This window comes from Malania oleifera, chromosome 1, assembly GCF_029873635.1.
Source record: "Malania oleifera isolate guangnan ecotype guangnan chromosome 1, ASM2987363v1, whole genome shotgun sequence".
Taxonomy (NCBI): domain Eukaryota; kingdom Viridiplantae; phylum Streptophyta; class Magnoliopsida; order Santalales; family Ximeniaceae; genus Malania; species Malania oleifera.
The window spans coordinates 36,929,405-36,942,229 of NC_080417.1; positions in this window are offsets into that span (position 1 = coordinate 36,929,405).

The window sequence follows — 12,825 nt, forward strand, 5'->3', positions numbered from 1 at the left end:
TTGTTTTTCATCTCATCCTTTTTGCATGTTTCATATGCAAAAAATGGAAGAGGTTTGCATCCTTAAAATGGCAAAGGAACTTTGATCACTTCGGCAAAAGTAAGTTTTCAATTCATAGTTCTAGTGTAATAACCCGGGGAAATTTTTTTTTTTTAAAAATAATTAATAAATTAAAATTATTAATCAATCAATTAGTTAAACATTATTAAATTAATGTATTAAATAAACAAATAAAAAGGAATAGTAGGAAAAAAATTAAGAGTAATTATTAATTAATTAATTAGTTAATTAAATATTATTAAATTGACTTAATTAAATTAAGTAAAATGGTGGTTATATATAATATGATATTGTTATAATATATATAAAGTAAGTAAAAGAAAAAAAAAAAATAAGGAAGCCAGAGGCTTCCTGCGTCTCAGTCAGCCTCTCTCTGGTTCTCCCCGCAATCTCCGTCTCCGTCTCTCTCTCTTTCCTTATTTCTCGATAGATATTCGACTGATCGTGAAACGAAAGGTGCAATTGGATTCCTAACTCCACCACCGACATTTCTACTAGAGCGGATTTGTCATGGGAGCAGCGTAAGCACCACTCCTGGGGAAATGTATATTTCCCCTAATTTCTCAATTTCTCGTTAAATCTTTAGTCAAATCGATGATCAGGTACTACCATGGGGTCTTAGTCGTGATCGTCGTCATTTTGACATAAGTAAAGTTTCAATTAGGGTTTTCTAGACCTCACTCCAAAGCGAGAGTGAGATTTAAAAATTTTGATAATTTGGCTATATTTAAGGGTATATATATTTATTTAGAATTTATGGGTTTAGGAAATATTAAAATAATATTTTATTTAGGATTAATTACATAGAACTAGAATTTTTAATTTTAGGGTTTGGGTGAGCGCCACAGGCATCTTTTTGGGGTTCTTGTTGGCGTAGTTCAAGAAATCAGGTATGTGAAAAAAAATATATTAAATCAGAATTTTTATGAATTTAATAAAAAATAAATTGTGTTACATATACGTGTATATGTTTCGGTATGGGTTTAAAATGCCAACTATTTAAATTATGTTTTTCTGAGTTTATGGTTGTTTATTAGATACGTATAGGCGAAAATGAACTGATGAAAGTGTAAAATATTTTCAGGATAATTATGTAAGAAATGAAAGGTATTTTCAGTATATAAACATTAAATGTTAGTTGACTTATTTTATAGGCAGTATATGAATTTTATTGCTAAATTGTGTGGCATGAATAAATGTACGTTCTGTGCAAATATATGTTAAATGTATGAGATGCAGGTTAAGTAAGTAATGCATTGAAAATGAAATATGATATGAACTATGATGCTTATGTGTGTTATTGCAACCATGTAAATAGTTGAAAGATGTTAGGTAAAATAGTTGAAAGATGTTGGGTAAATGTATGACAGCTGAAAAATGTTGGGAAAAACAGCTGAAAGATGTTAGATAAAAGAGCTGAAAAATGTTGGGTAAATGTATGGCAGCTGAAAAATGCTGGGTAAGATAGTTGAAAGATGTTGGGTATGTAATGAAATGAAATGAAAATAGAAATGAATGAAACGAAAATGAAATGTGAAATGTGAACAATGTAAAATGGAAAAGAGTCACTTAAAGTGAAATGAAATGGAATGTTAAAGTTATGAACATGAACATATGTGAATGGTTGAGTAATGATAGAAAGAACAATATATTATGATACTAGAAGTATCTATGTTTGTAGAACATGTTATGATTGGGTGGGGCGTACTCTTCGCCTGAGAGCTTGCTGAGAAAGGCGAGTGCGCTAGTAACTTCAGATGTAGTACGAGCTACATAACGTACTAGGGTAGAGGAAACCTACTTGTATGGGCAGGTAGATTTCCCTATTCTTAAGGTCTTTGCCGGTAAGCTATTGTTGAACGGTGTGAGTACGAGATTAATTTATTACTTGAGGACTTACTGAGTAAGGTGAGTGTCCTGGTATGCTTTAACTGTGACCTTTGGATTGCCTAAATATCAGAGCAGAGGGGTGCTATTTGTATGGGCGGGTAATTACCCCTATCCTCGGGTAATCTCGTGAATTAAATCTTTTACATTTGTTTGATTAGGATTAGAGAATGATTTCAGAAATTATGTTAAAGATCTGCAAATGTTGAATATTATGTTGATTATAATCTCGTGTTGGCCACACATTGTTTTAATATATTGTTTCTTCCCTTACTGAGATGTGTTTCACCCAAATATGATTATTTTTTTTTCAGGACATCCTCGAGGTCGGGCTTAAAGAGCTCGAGGGATTTTAGACTTTTTGAGAAGTATTAAAAGAAAGGGTAATACTTTGGGGAATGTAATTATTTATATTTTATGTTTTTAAGTTTTAGGGCTGTTGAGTAAGGAATGATTGTGAAAATACTGAAATGTTTTGGGAGTTATGTAGATTTATGGAAATGTAGGTGATGGATGATTACTATGAATTATAGATAGGAATTAGTAAACTCTGGTATTATGATATTATATGTATGGAGATTATATTTACGTTTTCCGCTGCGAATATGTTGATTATGGATTATCAGGGATTTTATCAGGTATAACACGCCGGACCCGGGTTTAAAGGTTCGAGGTGTTATATCTAGTGACCAATAAGCATTTACAAGATTCCCTAGTTCTTGGACCTCTAAAATTGCATCTTTTATCAAGGCAATGACTAAAGAGACACCCCACTTTCATTATATTTTAAAAAAATGGCAACTCATCATTCTAATAACCAAACTAGGCATAAAGATGTGCCTTAAGGAGGTAAAGGAAGCCTATGTTTTAGCAAAAAAAAAGCCATGTTATGTCCCATATTGACTAATCCACCATTTCTTAAAAATTAAACCTTCAACATATCTTGAAAGAAAACGTTTCCTTCCACTAAAAAGGGGCCATTAGCACCATCCGTTCATTGTTTTCTAACCGTTGCTACCATACCCATATTTGCATTCCCTTTTTGGGCAACTATATCTTGAAACTGTTGTGCCGGGCATTTCACTTATGTCAAACACCAATACTACAACTATTGCTATTGAATATATAAGAAACTAAAGTAATGCAGAAACTAATAATAAAACAGTAAAAAGAGCAAGACAAGAAATTAACGAGGTTCGGTATAGAATTACCTACGTCATCGGGCGCCAATGATCAATCCACTACTTCTTGACAAAGTACAACTTTGAGGTGTGTTTTACAAATGGAGAGTTGAGCTCTTTATATAACTTCAACCTCAAGTCCAAAAAACACTTTTCTCCAATGTGGGACAAACAATACAAAAAACATAAAACAACTTTTTATACCAATGTGAAACTATTCTACCAATGTGGGACAAAAAACAACAAATCTCTACTTTAACGATAAATTCAACAAATTTTTCAGTCACCAGCATTTTTTAGAGTTCCACATCATCGGTGCCTTCCAAAAATATTTAGACTTGCAGGATATTGATCAAGTCCAAACAATGTTTGAACTTGATTGTTGTCACACAATCTTGGTCAACATATCTACGAGATTTTCAGTTGTAGCAATCTTCTGAAGAAGTATCTTGCATCCATCAATAATATCTCGTATAAAATGAAACCGAACGTCAATGTGCTTCGTTCATGCATGGTAGACTTGGTTCTTTGCCAAATGAATAGTACTCTGGCTATCATAGAACACAACAATGTGCTTTTGAACAACTCCCAAATTTTCAAGTAAACCCTGCAACCAAATAACTTTCTTAACAGCGTCTGAAGCTACCATTACTCTGCTTCTATTATAGATAAGGCAATGGTAGACTGTAAGGTAGACCTCCAACTCACTGGACCATTAGAAAATGTAAAAACATATCCAATAGTTGATTGACGTTTATCCAGATCACCTGCAAAATCAGAATCCACATATCCAACAACAAGTTGATTAATAGTATTATTTTTCTCAAATACTATACCAACATCAATCGTATTCATAATATATCTCAAAATCCATTTTACAGCTTGCCAATGTCCTTTACCCATATCATGCATATACCTGTTCACCATACTAGCAACTTGTGAAATATCACGTTTAGTACAAACCATTGCATACATTCTACCAACAACACTTACATAAGGAACCTGTGACATATACTTATATTCTTCATCTGATTTAGGAGATAAAGCCGCACTAAGTTTGAAATAAGGAGCAAGATGAGTGCTTACTGATTTTAACTGCTTAGACATGCCAAAAACCCTGTACTACCTTCTTCAAATACTGTTTCTGAGACAAACTAACTCTTCCTCTTATTTTGTCTCTGTGAATCTCCATGTCAAGTATCTTCTTTGCTTCACTAAGATCTTTTATCTCAAACTCTTGATTTAATTGACTTTTCAACTTGTTGATTTCTTCCATCTTTTTTGAAGCTATCAACATATCATCAACATACAAGAGTATATATAACATATAAAACATCCATTTTGTAGTCTGCAAAAAGAAATACAATGATCATGTTTATTTCTGATGTACTTCTAACTCATCACAAACTGATAAAATCGTTTGTACCACTGTCTTGGAGACTGTTTTAAACTATACAACGATTGACCTAGTTTACATACCCAATTTTCTTTTCCAGCAACCTGAAGTCCATCTAGCCGAGTCATATGGATTTTCTCTTCTAAATCACCATGTAAAAATATAGTTTTTACATCGAGCTGAACTAGTTCAAGATCAAATTGTACTACCAAAGCCAACAAAATTTGAATGGAAGAATGTTTAACAACTAGATAAAATACCTCATTATAATCACTGTCTTCCTTCTGGACGTAGCCCTTAGCTACCAATCTAACTTTGAAGCGAACATTATTTGCATATGGAAATCCTTCTTTCTTTACATAAACCCATTTGCAACCAATTGCTTTCATACCTATGGGCAGCTGGGCTAGTTCTCAAGTCTGATTCTGATAAAGAGATTGCATTTCTTCATCCATTGCTCTTTTTTACTTGTCTGATTCAGAGTTCCTTATTGCTTCTTTGAAAGTGTAAGGAACATTATCATCCACAACTGGAAGTGCATAGACCACCATATTAGTATACCAAGCAAGTTTTCGAATTTCTCGTCTTGGCCTTTGAGAAACTATTGATTTTTGTTACTATGAAGATTCTCAAATTGAAATCTCCTCTTCTTGTACACTATTCCCCACCGTAACTAAAGAGTTACCTTGTGTGGTCTCATTTCTCACTAGGTTTCCCAAAATTGTCTCAACCTCCACCTGTTATTGAGTACCACTGGTCTTCTCTTCAACTCTTGACTCCTTGCGTATTGTTTTCTTCATCATTGCAAGTTCGTCAAAAGTCACATCCCTACTTAAAATCATTTTTTTTGGTCTCTAGACACCAAACTCATGCACTTATTCCCAAGAATATTGTTTTCTTGGCTCTTGGATCCAACTTAAATTCTTTAACATGATAATAAGTCATAGTACCAAACACATGTAAAGAATCATAATCACTAACAAACTTTCCAGACCATACCTCATAGGGTGCTTTTCCCCTAATTGCAAATGATGGTAGATGATTAATGAGATGACATGCATATCTAACAACCTTAGCCCAAAACCTTTTGTCTAACCCAACATTAGACAACATACATCGAACTTTCTCCAACAAAGTCCGATTTATGTGCTCTGCCACCCCATTCTGCTGTGGTGTATCTCGATCTGTGAAGTGTCGAGCAATACCTTCATCCTGACATACCTTCATAAACGGGTCACTCGTGTATTCACCACCATTATTTGATTTAAACCGTTAATCTTTCTGCCAGTTTGAGTTTCAACTAATTTTTTCCACTTAAGGAAAATATCACACACTTCATTTTTATGCTTTATAGAATACATCTAAACTCTTTTGGAAAAATCATCAACAAAAGTGACAAAATAATGCATACCACCCAACGAAGCCGTTTTTGTGGGCCCCCATACATCTGTATGGATGTAGTTTAAAATACTATTGGAATTGGTATGATCCCAAGAGAGGGGGGGGGGGAGATGAATTGAGTTTTAAATAATTTTTCGCTAATTTAAATAATTACGCCGATTTACCACATATCATATCCCATTTAATATTAAACGCATGTATGTAAAATGATTAAACTATTGGTTCATGCATACACATGTATCTCATTTAATGTAAATGTGTGCATACAACTAAATATAACAGTAAATAAATAGGTATACACACACTAAATTTAAAGTGTAGTAATTTAAATGAGATAGGGAGAGAGAGACACAAGATTTGTTATCGAGATTCGGCCAAAACCAGCCTACGTCCCCGCCTTGGGCATACCCCCAAGGATTCCACTAAACTTGCTCACTTAACCTGGCGGAGTAAAAGCCTTTTACATCATTTCCTTATGGGGCAAGGAAAACCCCAACTCAATTACTAGGCTGAGCCGAACTAGTCTCACTTACGGGGTTGAGACTCTCCAGTTCAATTTCAGGCTGAGCCGAACTAGTCTTATTTATGGGGCTAAGACTCCCTAGTTCAATTAATGGGTCGAACCCAACCAGTACACGGAAAATATTTTTGTACATGAAAATGCTTCTAAAAATACAAGCTAAGATGTACACGTTTAAGCTCAAATAAATGCACTCTAATATGATATGCAATAATGTTTAAATAGTATTTGCAATCTTTGAAAAGAATGTATATAATAAAGAGCTTCAAAGATTTAAACCCTACAAAAGATTTTCTCCAAATAATATTTTTCAAGAACGAATCGGAGAACCTAGGGTTTTAGTTTCAAATAAGTTTGCACAACAAAATAAAATACAGACATTTTAAAACTATATATGCAAATCAAAATGAATACCCAAACTAAAATGTTCTCTTCAAAAAGTTTTTTCAAAATATTAAGTGGAAGAGAATGGAGAGCATACCAAATAACCCCATAAAAGATTTTGCAATAAAAACATGTTTTGGGAGAACTTTGAATAGGATAAAAATTAGAGAGAAAATGGGTTAATCAAAGTTACTAATCTTGGCTTATGAAGGGGTATATATAGACTCTGGAAAATTTTTGACCGTTGGGGACACGCTGGGTATTATTAGAATATTTTAATTAATTTTTAACCCTAATTACCCCAATTAAAAAATTGCAACCAGAGAGTTTTGGTTGCCCGAGCCATAGGTTCGGTCACCTGAACACTCATAGAGAGGCATTTTTTTAACTTTGGGTGCCCGAGTGCAGGTTCGGTAGCCCGAACAAAAGTTAGAAACTTTCGTTCGTAGGTTCGGGTGCCCGGTGTTAAGTTCGATTAACCAAACTGACCAATTCAGTCACCCGAGCCTAATTTGAACGTGTTGTTTGATTGCTCGAGTTGTTGAAAAGTGCCCTGACACAGGTTCGGGTGCCCGAGGACGATACGTTCAAAACGAGTTCGGGTGCCTGAACGCAAAGTCAACATGTTGACTGGTTCGGTCGCCTGAGCCATTTTACACAACCTGGGTTCGGTCGCCTGAACCCTCTCAATATTTTCAATTAATTTCAATTTTAGCTTTGATTTGAATCCCCTAATATGAAAAGTGATGTTGGGGACTTTGTGCACTCAAGTGTGGGAACCTAGGGTCTATCTAAGGCCAAAAGCCTAGCGTCGGTCGACCAAAGGGTCCCTAAGGTTATTCTACGGTTATTTGGTCATTCAAAACATATCATGCAAGATGTATGTATTATTACAGACCAAATAATAAAAATAAATGCAATACAAATTAAAATCAAGATGTCTTCTTCTCTTGCTCTTCATTTTCAGTGGAATTCGCTAGGAGTGTGTGAGCTTTATGTCCCAGCTGACTTCCATTTTGCGGTATCTTATGTTCGTACTGAAATGACAACCTATTCAAACATTAAACGCACACATAAGATACTGATGGTTTGTCAGCATCAAAACAAAGATCAGACCCAAAAAACCAATAAATACCTTAAGTTTGGTGAATTGCAGTGCCAAATTTCATTCTAGTCTGTTTTCCTAGACTGCAATGCTCACAAAATTCAAGTTTGCACACCTTTGCACCCTTTAACAAACCTTGCTTAACTAATTATTGCAAAGATTTTTCTCCTGCATGAGCTAATCACATATGTCATAACCTGGTTGTATCTGAACTTGCATCTTTCTCAGAAACAACAGCTACTGAGCCAAAACTGTACTATCTTGTAAATAATACAAGTTATTTTTCCTTATTCCTTTCATTACCACCAGTGCACCTGATTTAATCTTTAAGGTTCCATATTTCAAAGTGATAGTGAACCCTTTAGATTCTAAGACACCCAATGAAATCAGATTCTTCTTTAGGTTTGGAACATACCTGGCATCAGTCAAGGTCTTAATAGTTTCATCTTGACATTTCAACTATATTGATCATATTCTAGTTGTTTTACAAGTATTACCATTTCTCATAAAAATAACGCCACCATCTAATTCTTCAAAATTAGAAAACTAGTCCCTATTGGAACACATGTGATAGAAACAACCAGAATCCAAAATCCACTCACCAAAATAATGTGATGCAGATGTTCCAACAAGAGAAAAATCTGACTCTCATCATCATTGACTATATTGGCATTAGAATGTGCTTTGCCCTTATTCTTCTGCTGTAATTTAGGGCAATCTTTCTTCCAATGCCCTCTCTTACGACAAAAGACACATTTATCTTTAGAAGGTCTCCCACAAGATTTACTCCTCCCATGAGGATTTACTCCTCCTTCCAAGCATACGACTCTCACAATGTCCGCTTATTGTTAGTGGTTTTTCTATTTCCTTATGGACCCTCTGATCCTTCTTTCCACATTCAGTACTAATCAATGCAATACAAACAACATCATAAGTAGCTTTATCTTTCTCAAACAATAAAGTAGTGGTCAGATGTTCATAATCATCAAGGAGAGAATTCAGTAACAATATGACTGTATCCTCATCTTTCACCTTTTCATCCAAATTTAATAAATCGGCCAAAATTTTATTGAAAGCATTTATGTGGTCATTAATCGAAATACCTGGTTGATACTGGAAGCAAAACAATTTATTTTTCAAATAGAGCCGATTTTCCAGACTCTTAGTTATAAATGTATCTTCCAATATCTTCCACAATTTCTTTGCAGATAACTCCCTCATAACACAATATTTCTAATTTTTAGTGAGATACAAACGAATCATACCACATGCCTGACTATTGATCTTTTTCCAATTTCTGTCACCCATATCTACTAGTTTATCATCCATAGCAATATCTAATTCTTGCTGATACAAGATGTCCACCTCACATTGCCACATACCAAAATTATTGGTACAATCAAAATTCTCCACCTCAAACCGAGCATTAGCTATTGTCTTCGATGATGATGTCGAAGCCGAAGGGGTTGGAGTTCATGTGGACAGAGTTTCTTCTACTGCTGCGCTAGTTTTTGTCATCTTCTATATATTCAATAACAACCAACAAAGCAAAAGGCCTAGGATGAATAGGTCGACTTTGATTAGGTCGACCTCTAGGGAGCGACTGAACCACAATGATCTCTAAACACTCGCTTGGATAAGGTCTTTCTTAGGCATTAAACGTGAAATCAAGGATTCTAATAGAGGAACACCTCCGTATCAACACTATTCAACCTAGCTCTGATACCAATTGTTGTGCCGAGCACCCCACTTGTACCAAACACTAATACTACAACTATTGCTATTGAATATATAAGAAACTAAAGCAATGCAGAAACTAATAATAAAACAGTAAAAAAAACAAGACAAGAAATTAACGAGGTTTGGTATAGAATTACCTACGTCCTAGAGCGCCGACAATCAATCCATTACTTCTTGATAAAGTACAACTTTTAGGTGTGTTTTACAAATGGAGAGTTGAACTCTTTATATAATTTCAACCTCAAGTCCAAAAAATACTTCTCCAATGTGGGACAAATAATACAAAAAATTCAAAACAACTTTTTATACCAATGTGGAACTATCCTACCAATATGAGACAAAAAATAACAGAAACCATCAATGTAGAACTCGTCCGTCAAATACCATTCTCATATATGGTTTGATACTTAAAGAATTCCAATGCTTCATTAGTTGTGATCTCAAACAAAATAAATGGAGACAATGCCATATAAGTCTGAAGGTTCTTAATATAGTTTTGAAGTCTAAGTAGGTATGCCTAAAGTAAGGAATGACCATTGTTTTGCTACCTTATTATATCATAAGACACCCTTTGCCAACCCTTTTGAGCCTAGAAAAAAAATTGTTTCATACCACCCTAGTCAAGGATCATGACCACCATATTGGGGCAACTACCTTTATCAACATACAAGGTTGAAGTTACCATTTGTACTCACAAAATATTGGAAAAACCAAATAAAGTGAACATTGGGGCATGGACTACTACTTTAGACGTGGACCTTTAATACCTTAAGCATGATTGTCAATCAATGTGGAAGGATACACCACCATCACCATACCCTTTAAGGGTTCACATTGATGAGACTTCAACTCAGTGAACATTCCATGCTATGAAGGTGATGTACCTAAAGAAGTGAGAGTAAAACTAATTTTGAGAAAATTCAAATAACACCATAATTGGAGTTATGATCAAATGATAGGTGGCCTTTAGTGGGCCAACCAGTTCCCCATATATAGCTTGTGCATAATTAAAGTTATTGCTTACTAACTCCTTAGGCTTAAAGTTATAAACTGAATTCTTGTTCTTAAATTAGTTAACCAAAATATACAAAAGGGGTTGGGGCCTTTAACATTTTGTGTCTAATTGAGGTAAGGATGGAAGTCAAAATGAAGAGAGATAATTTTTCAGCTACCATTGCAAAATGTAGAAATTTGTCCTTTGCTAGCCCTTTTGAACTTTATTAACCAGGTCAAGGATCATCCCCTATATTAGGGCAGTTTTGAGTTGAAAAAGAAATAAAGAAGAATGCTACAATATATTTAAAAATGAAAGAAATCAAAGCAACATGTGAAAAGGAAAAAGAAGCAAAGAAAAAAGAAGGAAAGAAGTGAATGAAAGGTATCAATAAAAGATGATCTTGAGCCATTTATAGCCCTTAATCAACAATAATTTTAAGCTTTACAAGATCTTTTCATTCTTCAAATCAAAATCTTAGCCTACATTTCGATTCAATTGAAAGTCCTCTCAGATTAAATATTCTATCCAAACCTTAAGAAAAATGTCAAGGAATAACAAGTTTGAAGTACTTATTGACCTGATCTTGAAAAGGTACATAGGCAGCTTGTAGTATAATACAACAAGTTCGGTTTAGCTCACCTATAGCTAAGGGCAAGCATGGGTGACATGGTTGGATTCTTGAGCCTAGTTTCCCTTCAATATTTCTTTCAACTGATTCCAAGTCCACATTTTGTCCTATATCTTAAGACCATATTAAAGTTATGACTCCAATTTAGGTATTAGATGGCATCCAATTATTATAAAAGCATGAAGTTGGAGCAAATAACCTCATTATTAAACTATTTTCATAAGTCATTAGCATGGTAGTGGTGAAAGCAAACGAAAATGTCTACATGCATGGAAAAAATCATGAGGGTAATATGCATGTAGAGGCAACCTTTGGTGAAAACTAGAAATGGCACCATAAGGGTATACTAGCCGGAGGGGGAAAAAAAGGAAAGAAAACAGTTCAAAATAAGGAAGTTTGATTGAAAATCAAATTAGAGAAGTTAAAAAGCATGTTATGATCCTTGATTTGTTTAAACCCTGATGAATATTTGGGCCTTACATCCATGTTCTTTTTGTTACCCTTAGCCCAAGCCACATTACACGCCTTGAAAAGTACATTCTTATGAGACATAATAGTTAGGTTGAAGAGTTAGTACCAAGTGCACAAAAAGTTTTGCAGACTATTCCTATGAGAGGAGAAGCATTGGTAATGGAACATCAAAATTTGGGGGCAACAACATAATGAGAGGCCAAAGAGAAATTTCAATACCTAATCACTTTTTTTGGAAAAAAATCATCTTAAATTCTAACCAAAATGTCAATTTTTATGACCAACCATAGGCCTAAAAGCTCTAAAATACCAGATTTTGCATCCTCTTTGTATATCGCTTTGTTGATAATTGGAAAATTGGAGGTTGATGTAATTGGTGTAATCCCAAAAGGATGGGGGGGGGGGGGTGAATTGGGTATTTAAAATTAGGTTGATGTAATTGGTGTAATCCCAAAAGGATGGGGGGGGGGGGTGAATTGGGTATTTAAAATTCTTCCTAGGTTAAATTAACATCACAATTAATATTACACAACCTAGGGTCTTTCTAAGCAGACTCAATTCTCCCAATTAATCAGGTATGTCAATATTCAAAATCAATAAGGCGCTCATAACAAATTTAAATATTAACATACATATATCACATCATATCCCATTTAAATATTAATGTGTGTATGTGAAATGATTTACCAATTAATGTGAACATACACGAGTGTAGCATATCTCGTTTAATTCAAATGTGTGCATGCAAATAATTATAATAGTAAATAAACAAGCATACACATATGGAAATTAAAGTGCAGAAAATAAATGAGATAGAGAGAGAGAGACAGACAATATTTGTTATCGAGGTTTAGCCAAACTAACCTACATCCCCACCTTGAACATACCCCCTAAGGATCACACTATCCTTGTTCACTTAAACGAGTGGAATAGAAGCCGTTTATAACCACTCCTTATGAAGCGAGGAATACCCCAGCTACACTTACCAGGTGGAGCTATAACCTAGCCACACTTTACGGGCGGTGCCAAGATCCAACTCAATTACTAGATTGAAC